At 32.6% G+C, this 12848-nt stretch overlaps 1 protein-coding gene across 1 annotated transcript in view; it reads left to right on the top strand.

Moving 5' to 3' along the window:
• LRP1B (LDL receptor related protein 1B) overlaps positions 1-12848 on the top strand; it is a 1812620-nt gene that overhangs the window by 999378 nt on the left and 800394 nt on the right. The window lies entirely within an intron of this gene.

The raw sequence follows: 12848 nt of genomic DNA, 5'->3' as shown, positions 1-12848 counted from the left end.
GACAAAATGAATATTTCTAATTTTAACATTATTGTAGGATTAACTGATAGATTATATTAATTCACTTGCTGAAAATATATGATGAAGTAAATGTCAAAAACTGAAATGTTTTAGGTGTCAAGAGACACAAGTGCGGTGTCCTTAAGGAGATCAGAAGAGTTCTTATAATTGAATAGCCTTTTTTTTGGTTGCAAATACCTGACTTTCATGCAAAGGCTACTAGTATTTACAGTCTTAATTATATGGTATAAAGAGAAGTTCCTTGTAAATTATAGCCTCTGGAACGTACAAAATGGCACCTTGCCTGAAGTGAAAAGAAAAAGAATTAATTAAAATAAAAATAAAAGGAAAAAGTATTAGAATAAAACGTGATGTTAATGGTGCCGTCGATGGTTTCTTTATTAAAGAAAGAAAAGTTTTCAAGGCCTCCTTATGATGGTTTGGTAGATGGAACTAGGGATGCAAAGATTCATAGCATCTAGGTTCTATTGTGTGCCTTTCAGAGTCATTGTCTATTGGGAGACACAGACTTAAAACAATAGCAATTAAATAAGAGCTTCAGGAGATAGGTCTAACTATATCTTAGAAGTCAGTCAAACTTCCTAGAGGCAGTAATCTGAGCTGAATTTTGAATAATGAGTAGGAATTGGGAGGGAAGACAAAAAGAGGGAATGTTTTAGGAAAAAAGAGTATGAATTATTATAGAAGATAGAACAGTAAGTCGGGAAATTGAAGTAGATTGGCCTCACCTTAGTGGGCTAAGGACTAGGGTAAAAAAACCTTGACATCATAAGGGAAGGCCATCTTTCAACAAGGAATAAGCAAGGTTTTAGTACATATCCCTTACTAGACACATACAGTAGTGGAGGAAAATGTTTTGCTCAACTTCCTTAGGGTTCTTTCCTGGGTTTGAAAACTAAACTGACAAAGGCAAATCAACAGGGGAAAAACATACAGATTTAATTATATTTTAACATGTACATGGGAGCCTTCAAAAGAAAGTGAAGAGCCAAAGAAGTGACCAGAACAGAAAGCTTTTATACCTTTTTTTTTTTTTCTTTTATGCCTTTTGTATGAAGAATCAATTCATTATTTGAGGCATTAGAAAGAAGGATTTAGGGTTGGGGTAATAAATGGTGAAGAAGAAACTAGAAACATAATGATTGAACAGATTTCTCAGCCCCAAATTACCCATCTGTGAATATTATTCTTTCCCCTGGTAAACAGAGAGTCTATTTCACTTTAGGAGTTTTAGTGATCTATTCCAGGGAAGACAGGTGAGGGGGCTGTTAAATAATAAAAATTCAACTGAGAAAATATGAAGATCTAGTTGCCTTTATTCAATAAATCATAAATTGTGCAGCCTCTCATCTGGTGCTTGAAGGAGCTCAGATAAGGAAAGACTTGGCAAGGCAGGATAAAGAAGTCATAAACAAACAAAAAAGGATTATTATGGGCAAGGTGATCTCCCTGAGGGGACAAAAGTATTTTCTTTTTTTTTTTTTCTTTTTAAGATTTTATTTATTTATTCATGACAGACACAGAGAAAGAGAGAGAAAGACAGAGGCAGAGACACAGGCAGAGGGAGAAGCAGGCTTCATGCAGGGAGCCCGACGTGGGACTTGATCCCAGGTCTCCAGAATCACGCCCTGAGCCCAAGTCAGGAGCTAAACCTCTGAGCCACCGGGGCTGACCCAAAAGTATTTTCTTAGGTGGATTATTTTACCAGCACTGACCAGAAAATTCCAAACTGAGTGGTTAAGGATACATTCCGGAGGAAGGTTGAAACTGCAATAGTTTAGGTATTAAACCCTGGTTTGGTGATATGGGATCAGCACACATGACTCCATTTGGGGCCTGTGGGTTATTTTTGTTTTTTGTTTTGTTTGTTTTGTTTTGTTTTTAACACATTAAAGGGCAGAGTGACCTTTCTGCTTCTGCTGTTTTCTCAAATTCCTTTTTTAAAGATGTTCAGTATGCCAAGATGCCTATTTTGGAGTAGTGTATCCTGAGCCCCATCAGTATCATTCATCTGATTTTTTTTTTTCATCCTACATTTATTAAGCTCTAAATCGGATTTGGTCTTGGGTCACATCTTAGAAATTACCTTATGCACAGAAAACAGTTTTTATGCGTAGAAAATCTCTGGAAGTTTACATGAGAAAAAGTGGTAATCTCTAGGAAGGAGAACTACCAGCTAAAAAAAGTCATGAACTATGTTTTGAGAACATGTGTTCTAGGATGATTTAAGGATTTGAAAGAGAGTATTTCTTATGGCAATAAGTGAGTCACTACCTTCATCAGGTGGCCAATCCTGAATCTTGTCTTCAAAGACAAAGAGTCAGACGTTTTAGGGTTGACAGATAAACCACCTGGGCAAGAAAGATTAAGTGAGCAGCCCACAGCCTAAGGAAATTAGTAACGGCAGAGCCTGGAGTATGATCTGGCTTTTTTTTTTTCTTTCTTTTGTCCCTTCCTATAACACATCGGTACCAAGCCAATAAGCGTGCTTATCTTTATCCTACTCTTGGACTATATGATAAAAACAGTATGGGATATGGAAAAAGTAGGGTAAAATCATAAGGGAAACATTTAAAATTTGGCTTCAAATAAATGTAATGCTTGGAAGACCACATACTTTTGTGAGAGAAAAATGTATGAAGAACAAAGAATATTGTTATTGGCTATGAATAACCATAATTTTGTTTCAAAATATGTGAAAGTCTTATAAAATTTGCAGTTTTACTCATTGGTTTTACTCTCCATCATGTTTGTTATATAAATACAGGAAAGAATATACATTACAACAAATATATTAAAAGAATGAAGCAGAGCTGTGGGATATGCCCTCATTTAAAAATAAAACATTTCTTTGGCATTAATATACCTGTCTTCTTGAAATGTGTGTGAATATGCGTGCGCGCACACACACACACGTCTAGTTGGTTTTGAGTATCCCTTGACAATAATTGTAGTGCCTTTTTTCTTATTTAATTTTTCTTTAATTTTTCATAATAGCACTATAGAACCACTCGTTAAATAACCACTTTTTAAGATTTCAGGGGATAGATAGTACTCCCTTAAAAGAGCATGTATTCTTCTAAACTTACACTAGATGCATTTATATTACTGTATTTCTGCATCTGAGTATCACAATGTGTGACTGTTACCAATTTGTAATACATGTATGTGAGAAAAGAGATATGACAACATAAATATCCTGGATGCTTCCACTGGGGTAATTCTAATAGCTTTTTGCATATAAGATTATTATAAATTAACATTAAAAACATAAAATAATTTTGTCTGCCATGAATTTAAGTGTAAAACATTTGTATTTTAAATATCATATTTCCTAGCATCTATTGCCAGAAGTGAAGTAGCAGTATTGGTATTCCTTCATAGTAAAGAATTTTTCTAAAGCAGAATTTAAAAACAAAAATTATAAGTAGAGAAAGAATGGGAGAGAGGTAGAGGGAGGAGAAGGAGAAGACAGAAGAAGAAGAAAGAAGAAGAAGAAGAAGAAGAAGAAGAAGAAGAAGAAGAAGAAGAAAAAGAAGAAGAAGAAGAAGAAGAAGAAAGAAGAAAAGAAGCCGCCCTAGCCCTCAAACCAAAACCTTGAATTACAAACTTTATACAAAATTAAATGCTGAATAGTTAAGAGTCGATCAGCCACTCAGATTTTAAGCAAAGCAGCTGGAAGTGTTCTCAAGGGGACGAAACTAATCAATTGTTTTTTATTTATTTATTTATTTATTTATTTATTTATTTATTTATTTATTTATTTTTAAAGATTCTATTTATTATTTCATGAAAGACACATAGAGAGAGGCAAAGACATAGGCAGAGGGAGAAGCAGGCTCCATGCAGGGAGCCCGATGTGGGACTTGAGTCCAGGACCCCGGGATCATGACCTGAGCCAAAGATAGACCTCAACCGAAGTCTGGGCCACCGAGGTGCCCCTAAACAATTGTTATTTTTTAAAACAATCTTTATTCAATATTGTGTTAGCCAAATATTCCATGAGAGTCCTTGTTTTAAGACAAGTCACCTTTATTTTTGTTTATTGTTTAAACAAATAATTTGTTTATAATTTGTATAAACAATATTTTGTTTATTCAGAAGTTTTTAGTGGGTCTTTGAGAAACATTCATGGTTTCTTTTCTTTCCTTTTTCCTTTTTTCTTTTCTTTTCTTTTCCTTTTTCCTTCCTTCCTTCCTTCCTCTCTTCCTTTCTTCTTCCTTTTTTTAACTGAGCTTTTAAATGCTCTGAAAGCAGTAAATCTCTTTGGTTCACTATCCTCTTTGAAAGAGATGTTTTTCCCTTGCCATCATTTCTTTCTTTTCTGTTTCAGAAAAGACCAGTGTTGTGCTTCCACTTAAATGTGGGTCTGAAAAAAAAATTACTAATTTAATGTTATGTGTCTTTCTTAGTAATAACATTAATTAACAACATTATAGGGAATTTTTTTGTCCACAGATTTAATGATTTACATAGTACCAGTATCCATTCCTAAAGAATTACAAGGTCAATAGATGTGAACAAGTTTAAGATTATTTATGGATATTGTCAATTTACTTTTTCAAAGGCAGTAGCAATTTGTTTTTCCGTTACACATTTATCAATTCTCTTCTGACTACTGATGAACTCTTTTTTAAAGATCTTTCTAAATCTGACATTAAAAAAATGCAACCTAATATTATTTTATTTGGCTTTCTCTTATTAGTTATCAGAATTTTCCTTTTTCAAATACAGTCGATTTTCATTAGTCTTGTAGTTATATTCTATAAAGTTACAGTGAACACTAAATTAGTCAATATTAAACCATTGCTTCTAGGGGAAATACAGGTCTACATTTTTGAGAGCCTCTGGTTATAACGTTTTTATTAATCAATCAATGCATACTCTTATTTTATGTTTCTGTTTAAAGAGACATTATTAAGTGTAAATTGTTGACTCATTAACATTGAACTCATAGCCAGTAGCACTATAATTCATGCCTGGACAAAACTTATTTAATATATATACTTTTTTCCCATAAGGTACATCGCATAATTCTTTTTCAAAAAAAATATTTATTTATTTGAAAGAGGATGAGTGGTAGGAAAGGGCAGAGGGAAAGAGAGAGAGAGAAGCAGGCTGATGCAGAGCTTGATCCCAGGACCCAGGGATCATGACCTGATCCAAAGGAAGGCTTAACCAACTGGGTCCCTCAGGTGCCCCACATCATAGCATTCTTGAGCTTAGAAATAGTAGACTGCACTTAAACACTATAGTTGGGGGCCCTTTTAAAAATAAAAATTATCAACAGAAACAGGAAAATGAGAAAAAAATGAGCTACTAAAAAGACCATGAAAAGGTAATTTGTGTAGAGTATGTGTAGAGTAATTTGTGTAAAGGTGGAAAGAACAAAGCAGAGCATTGCCTCTTTTAACCTCAGATGGGAAGGTGTGTTTCAGGCAGCTCAAACTTTTTTGCTGCTTTAAGCATGTCCAAAAATGACTACAAAAAACTCTGAGAGTATTGATTTTGTGTTACAAATACATTATAGCAAGTAGGCATATTCGCAAATATGGAATCTGCAAAAAAGAGGACTGACTATACCAGCTTATTGCATTTCCTTTTCTGCTTTCCTTTGTCTTTTTCTATTGAGGTTTTAGAATTTTTCTTACTGGTATCCCAGCCTGGCTCAGTCCATAGAACATGCAACTCATGATCTCAGGGTTGTTTGAGCCCCAGCTTGTGAATAGAGATTACATAAGAATTTTTTTAAAAAATCTAAAACAAAATTTATTCTTATTAATTTATACAAACTTAGTAACTTTGTTAATTCTGTCATTTTTGTTGCATGCTTATTTGTTTTTTAACTTTTTCATATTTTAAAAAATTTAAATATTTATTTGAGATAGGGCAAGAGTGAGAGCGAGAGTGAGAGAGAGAGAGAGAGAGAGAGAGAGACCTTGTGCTGGGGTGGAGGAGAGTAGGAGAGAGAAAGAGAGAAGCTGGCTCCTCACTGAGCAGGGAGCCCGACACAGGGCTGGATCCCAGGACCCTTGGGATCACACACTGAGCTGAAAGCAGATGCTCAAGTGACTGAGCCACCCAGGCACCCCTAATTTCTTTTTTACATGTTAAGTATATTTCTTTGATTTTAGTTTTATTGTATTGTGGTCAGAAAATACAATCTCTTAAATATGAGGAGGGTTTTGCTGTGGTATCTGTTATCTAGTGGTCACTTGGATTGATTCATCTTATTTCACTGGATGACTGTCTCTCCCTATTTCCTTACTATTCTATTATGTTGAGTGAAGGTGCTTATCTTTGACCTAACAGACTATTTGTTGTTGTGATTATATATATATATATATATATATATATATATATATATATATATATATATCCTAAGTGTGGCTATATATTTAATCTGTTGGCCCACTTGGAATCCCTGAGTAGGTATGAAAAATATTTTAAGCTGAAAACATTTAAGATTAATAGATGAAGAAAGAAGCCTTCTGGGAACTACACTTATCTGACTATATGCAGAAACTTCTAGGAAATGAGGCTACCATAAACCACCTCTTTCACTCTCAGTAAGGAGACCAAGAGTAAAACTATCATAAATTCCCTCCCAGAGAAGACTACTTGCACCTTTATAAACAAACATTATCTTACATTTTCTTATCTTTTTGTTCTAAAAACAAACAATTTGTCTTTTCTAAAACCCATCTGTTCTTACATAAAAGCTTTTATCCTCCCCCACCTTTCCCCTTTAAATAAGGTAGATAAGCCTTTAATCTTAGCCATTTAATGGGCCACTTTTGTGAGCTTCTGTGTGCATATGAATAAAGTTTTACTTTCTCCTGTTAATCTATCTTTTGTCAATTTAATTTACAGCTCCTTAGGAAGAAACCTAAAAGTATAAAGGAAAAAAAAAATTCTTCCCAACATTAGTTTTATGAGAATTTTTTTTGTATATTATTTGGGGCTCTATATAATATTTTTGGAATATTCCATGGCGATTTAAAATAAACTAGAGAGATTTAAAAAATTATATCCTGTGATTTTATATACAAATTCACCCAGACTAAATCTTTATCTCTACACTCTTGTTTGTGTGGTATAATATGTTCTGTTAAGGACAGAGAGATTTTTATAATTTCGCTGTGCGTACCTACTAATTTATTGTTTTATGCCTTTGCTGTTTTACATGCATTTGTCATTTTGCTCAGGAAATTTCAAGAATGTTATATTTTCATGTAGGTAGTTCCATTCTTCAGGTTCCTCTCTGGAGCTGTCCTTTCTATATCACTGTCACAGCAGCTCTTTCAGTTTGGGTTTCTAGGGCTATTAAGATGTCCACTCAGAGTACCTTAAATCATCCCACTTGATTAGACTTGAGCAGTATTCAGTCAACTGCTGATGGATGGCCCTCAGGCACTACCAAAGGTGACAAGGCATATTTGCATTTTTAATGTGACTCCAAATGCTCCCTTTCCAGACAGCAGAAGGATAGGCTTTGGTTAGCTTTCTTAACTCCTTGTTGGACTACCTGTTAGGGTTTTTCTAGATGGATTCTTTTTCTTTTCTTTTTGATGCCCTAGCTCCCACTCCATTCTGATCTTTTATCTGATCCTTCTGGCCTTTTGTGTAGAGTTGTAATTCCTTTCTCTGCCCTGCTCTCAGCTGACTGTCATCTCTTCTCCCAGAGGCAGGGTTGCAGGGTCTTCCTTCTTCCTTATGATGTTTCAGTGCTTTGTTATGGCAAGTTTGAGTCTTCCTTTGGAGTTCTCCTCAGGAATTTTTAATTAATTCCCATTTGGAAATCAAATAACTGAAGAAGAGCCTTTTCTTACTGTTTGCATTTCTGCTATAATAATCCGATTTTTCCTTGATTCCTTAGAGGTTCTTTGAAAGACTGCACAAAGGTATAAAAATGCATGAAAGACAGAAAAAGCATAAAGCTTAATATTACATGGGTTTATCTGTCTACATCCATTCTTTTAAAGGAATCTACTTCACTCTTTTAAACTTTTTTGACATTTCATTATTTTCTCAAAAGTAACACAACTATACTTATTTTCTTTATTTTGTAAATGTGTGTGTATAATTTTTAAAACTCATGTCTTTTTATTTTGAGTTCATGTCTTACAAAATGACCTAAGTTCATGTCTTATAAAATTATCTGTGAGATTTTGCTCTTTTTGGAAGCTTTTTATAATGTTCTCGCTTTTATCATTATTTATGCTTTTAGTTTTTATGTTTGCTTATTAACACTTTTTCGTATTTTATGTTATTATATGAATCCTGTTTTATTTAGTTTTTCAGTGTTTCTAGAAGTATTGTCCTATTTTTCATTTGATAGTTTAATTTTTTCAAATTATTAAAATTTAAATTTCAATTATTAAAAAATACAAAATGAGCAATTGTTTAGATATGAGAATTATTACTATTGTTTAGATTTTTCTCTCTCATTAACATTCTTCTAGAGTTTTTAAATTACCATTTCCATTCTAGAACTCTTAATTTTGATTCATCTCTTGTTCAAGTGCTATATCTATTGAACAATTTTTTTCAATAGTTGCATGTGGTTGCATGCTTTTAAAATCTGTTTGTTTCTGATAATTACTTCTGATTCCTTCACACATGAAAAACACATCTTGTCAGGTTATAAAATTCTTGAGTCACAAGATATCTATCTTCAAACTTCGTAATATTCTAATGTTTAGTTATGGAAAAAGTCTGAGACTGAACCAAACTTTATCAGTTATATTATAACAGCTTCTTATCTGGATGATTCAAATATCTTTGATATTACATTTCTACCTTGCAGTTCAACCTGTAACTTGTTTAATGACTTTTTTTTGTAGTTATTGGAGATTCTCCCTCTCTCAACCCCTCACCCTCCCACCGTATCTGTAGTCCTGATATACATTCTAAGGGTAGCACATTTAGGGACATGGATTCCATGGGAGAAAGTGTATTGTAATTCCTTTTTCAGTGTTCACTTAAATATAAATGCTAGCTTGCTGAGGGATAATCGGAAAATCCAGTGCTCTCTGATAATATTTTAACTGATTATTTTTGTGTTTAAGTAAAATAAAATGGAAGTCACTTTTCAAGCTGATATAATGAGTACTTGACAGCACTATACTTTTCTTCCAACTGTGTATTGAAAATGTGTCATTTACCAAGTCTAAAAAGCAAAGTTCACTCAATTATGCATATGTAAGAAAATAATAATGTTTTATGATTCTAGTGATAAGAACTTGTTTTATGGAATTGGGATCATATCATAATCAATTACAACCATAAACAAAGGTTATTCATTTTTATTGATACCTTATTTTGATAAATAATTTCAATGAAATCATGTGGAATGAATCTTTTTATATAAAAAGTCATGCAACTCTAAAGGCCCTCTAATCAAAAGAAACTTAAATATAATCTTTCAAAGTTGTAATTATTTATTTTTAAAAGACGGATAGTAACATTTTCTATGATAGAAATTACATAAAGCTTAAAATCCACTCTAGAAATATAACTACAGACTTATTTTTATTTCCATAATTTGAATCACCACATGAACAACTGTCAGTGGGACATTATTTTATCTACTGAGTCTCCCAAGATATGCATAGAAACTTTGCTATTTTGCCTATCCTTTAATTTTTGTTATGAATACCATAGGAATGAATATAAAGGAATATAATTTTCTCAAAAGTCCTAGAAAAATGCTTGAACACAACTTTAGAAAATAATGGAATTAGTAAAAGCATCAATTGCCTCAACAGATAATATTGTAATGTTAAAGAAAACAATGGTCTTACTTTGCAAATATCACACTTCACAAACTCTAGTTTTTAAAAGTGATAAAATTATTTTTACAAATGTTCTTCCTTTTGAAGTAAATGTATTATGTCTTTTTAAAATTTATATTTTAATGTTTATATGATAAAAAGTTTTAAAATACTATTTAAAAATATCTAGTCTTAAGAACCTAGGTATTTTCTTAGCTCACTGGTTCTTGTAGGCACCTTGGAAACCAAAAACTAAAGTGGAGCATTCTCTATTATTGCCTTTCTTTTGACTAATGTGTTTAAGATATGAATGAAGTCTCAAAGAAAGAAATATTTGATTTCAGAAAATCTGGTTAAAAGATAATTATGCCTTGAAATTTTGTCAGACTTTACAAATATGAGAATGAACCATATTTTTAAGTAAAGCAAGATGATGTATCAAATCGTGAGCCTTATTTAAAAACACACACACACACATAAAAAACCAAAGTGCTGAAATACCAACTCAGAAACCAACTTACTGTTCAAACAACTTTCCTTTTTGGAAAGGAAAGGGGAAGTTGTCAGTGTTTGGCCCTGTATAGCTTCCCATCTCTTCTTGACTTTTTAATTTTGCTGCACTCAAGGTCACCAGCTTTATTTCACAGGAATGAGTGTGTTCCCTCTGGAGATCTCCTTGCTAGCTGTTATATTTCTGAATACTTATGCATAGATGTCAGTGAAACAACTGCTGCCACATGACTGAAAAAAAATGTATTTGGAAAACCACTTTTTAATTCCAGTGCAAGTTTTATAAAAGTCCTAAAGTTTAAAATGTATATATATTCCTAGAAAAGCAATGCCAACATTTCATTTGTGATTTAATAGCATTCCCTAAAGGATCATTTTAGAGAATGAGGGTCCAGTGACTTTTTATGCGTGCTTATTTCAATAAATTCAATAAAGGTCCCTTTACTATTGAAACCAGAGCAAAACATTTTGCATTTTCTTTCTTTTCTTTTCCAGCAGTCCTGACAAAATTCAAGTTAAGCATTTGTTGTTGTTGTTTCTTTTACAATAATGTATCTGGGGATTTATGGACTAAGAGTTAAAGTGTTTTATCACTTTGAGATATAGAACCTAGAAAATTTTTTCATTAAAAGTCAGGCAAGAGCCGAAAAACAATGAAAGTAAATACAACCCCCAAATTTAATTTTTGTAGTTTTAGGGAAAAGTTTATAAATATAAAAAACAAAAGTATATATAAGTGTTATATGTCTTCTCCAAAGCATTAAAAGCCTATATATCTAAATTTTTTGAAATCATACATCATCAGGATATATGAAATACAGATAATCTGAAGAGGTCTGTCGATTTCTGCCCACATTATGACAAGCCACAGAAATATGAATTACCTAAAAAAACTGATGATTATTTTCATCTCAGATGTGTGATGATTGAAATATTATTAACATTCTGCTATGATCATTAGTAGTAATGTATTATGTCAAAGCGGGATCATATCAAAGCAGGGAAGCAGGAACTCAATTCCATCTAATTGTTGCTTTGGAATTAATTTGGAATCTTGATTTCAAGAAATTCTACAGACAAAAAATAAATCTGGATTTTTAAACTGTTGCTCAGTTTTTAAATTTTAATAATCAATTAGAATTAACTATAGACTTTATATATATATATAAGACTGATGAATCTGAACTCTACCTCTGAAACCAATAATACATTGTTTTAATTAATTGAATTTAAGGGATCCCTGGGTGGCTCAGCGGTTTAGCGCCTGCCTTTTGCCCAGGGCTAGATCTGGAGTCCCGGGATCGAGTCCCACGTTGGACTCCCTGCATGGAGCCTGCTTCTCCCTCTGCCTGTGTCTCTGCCTCTCTCTCTCTCTGTCTATCATGAATAAATAAATTTAAAAAAATTGAATTTAAATTAAAAATGAAATAAAATAACCGGCCAAATCAAACCTTATCTGCAGGTTGAATCCCGCAGATGGGAGACAGCATACTAAATGAGATTATACCATTCATTTCATATGTAACTGAAATCAAGACATTTTAAAAACTTGGCATTTTAAGAGCAATGTAACAGAACTTCATAACCCTTTTTTTTTCATTTTTTATTGAAGTGTGATTAACATTCAGTATCCTATTAGTTTCAGATGTGCATTGTAGTGATTCAGTATTTTATGCATTATGAAACAATCCTCATAATATATCTAGTTATCATTTGTCACTGTGCATGTTAATACAATATTGGTAACTATATTGTCTATGCTGTACTTTACATTCCCCTGACTTTTTTCATGACTGGAAGTTTCTACCTCTTAATCCCCTTTACCTATTTTGCCTGGCCCTGTGCCCTCTCCCCACTCTGATAACCAATAGTTTGTTTCTAAGGAGTATGTTTCTGTTTTATTTTGTTTGTTCATTTGTTTTTTAGATTCCACATGTGAGATCATACAGTATTTGTCTTTCTCAATCTGACTTATTTAATTTGCTATAATACCCTCTAAGTCCATTCATACTGTCTCAAATGGCAAGATTTCATTATTTTTATGGTGAATTAATATCATATATATATACATATAAATATATTATACACCACATTTTTATCCATTCATTTTATGCATTCATCTATAAATGAACAATTGGGTTAGTTTCATATCTTGGATTGTTTTAAATAATGCTGCAACAAAACATAAGGGTACATATAAGTCTTTGAATTGGTGCTCTTGTTTTCTTTAGATAAATATCCAGAAGTGGACTTTCTGGATTTTATGGTAGTTCTATTTTTATTTTTTATTTTTTATTTTTTTTGGTAGTTCTATTTTTAGTTTTTAAAGGAAACTCATGCTGTTTTCCATATTCACTGCAACAATTTATATTCCTACCAACGATGTACTAGAATTCTCTTTTTTCCATGTCCTTGCCAACACTTGTTATTTTTGGTCTTTTTGATAAGAACCAATCTGGCAAGTGTGAGGTAATATGTCATTGTGGTTTTGATTTGCATTTCCATGATCATGATATTGAGCATCATTTCACATACCTCTTG

This window comes from Vulpes vulpes, chromosome 5 (genome assembly GCF_048418805.1).
Source record: "Vulpes vulpes isolate BD-2025 chromosome 5, VulVul3, whole genome shotgun sequence".
Lineage (NCBI taxonomy): Eukaryota > Metazoa > Chordata > Mammalia > Carnivora > Canidae > Vulpes > Vulpes vulpes.
Note: the sequence above shows the minus strand (reverse complement) of the source record. Positions and strands in the feature narration are given on the sequence as shown.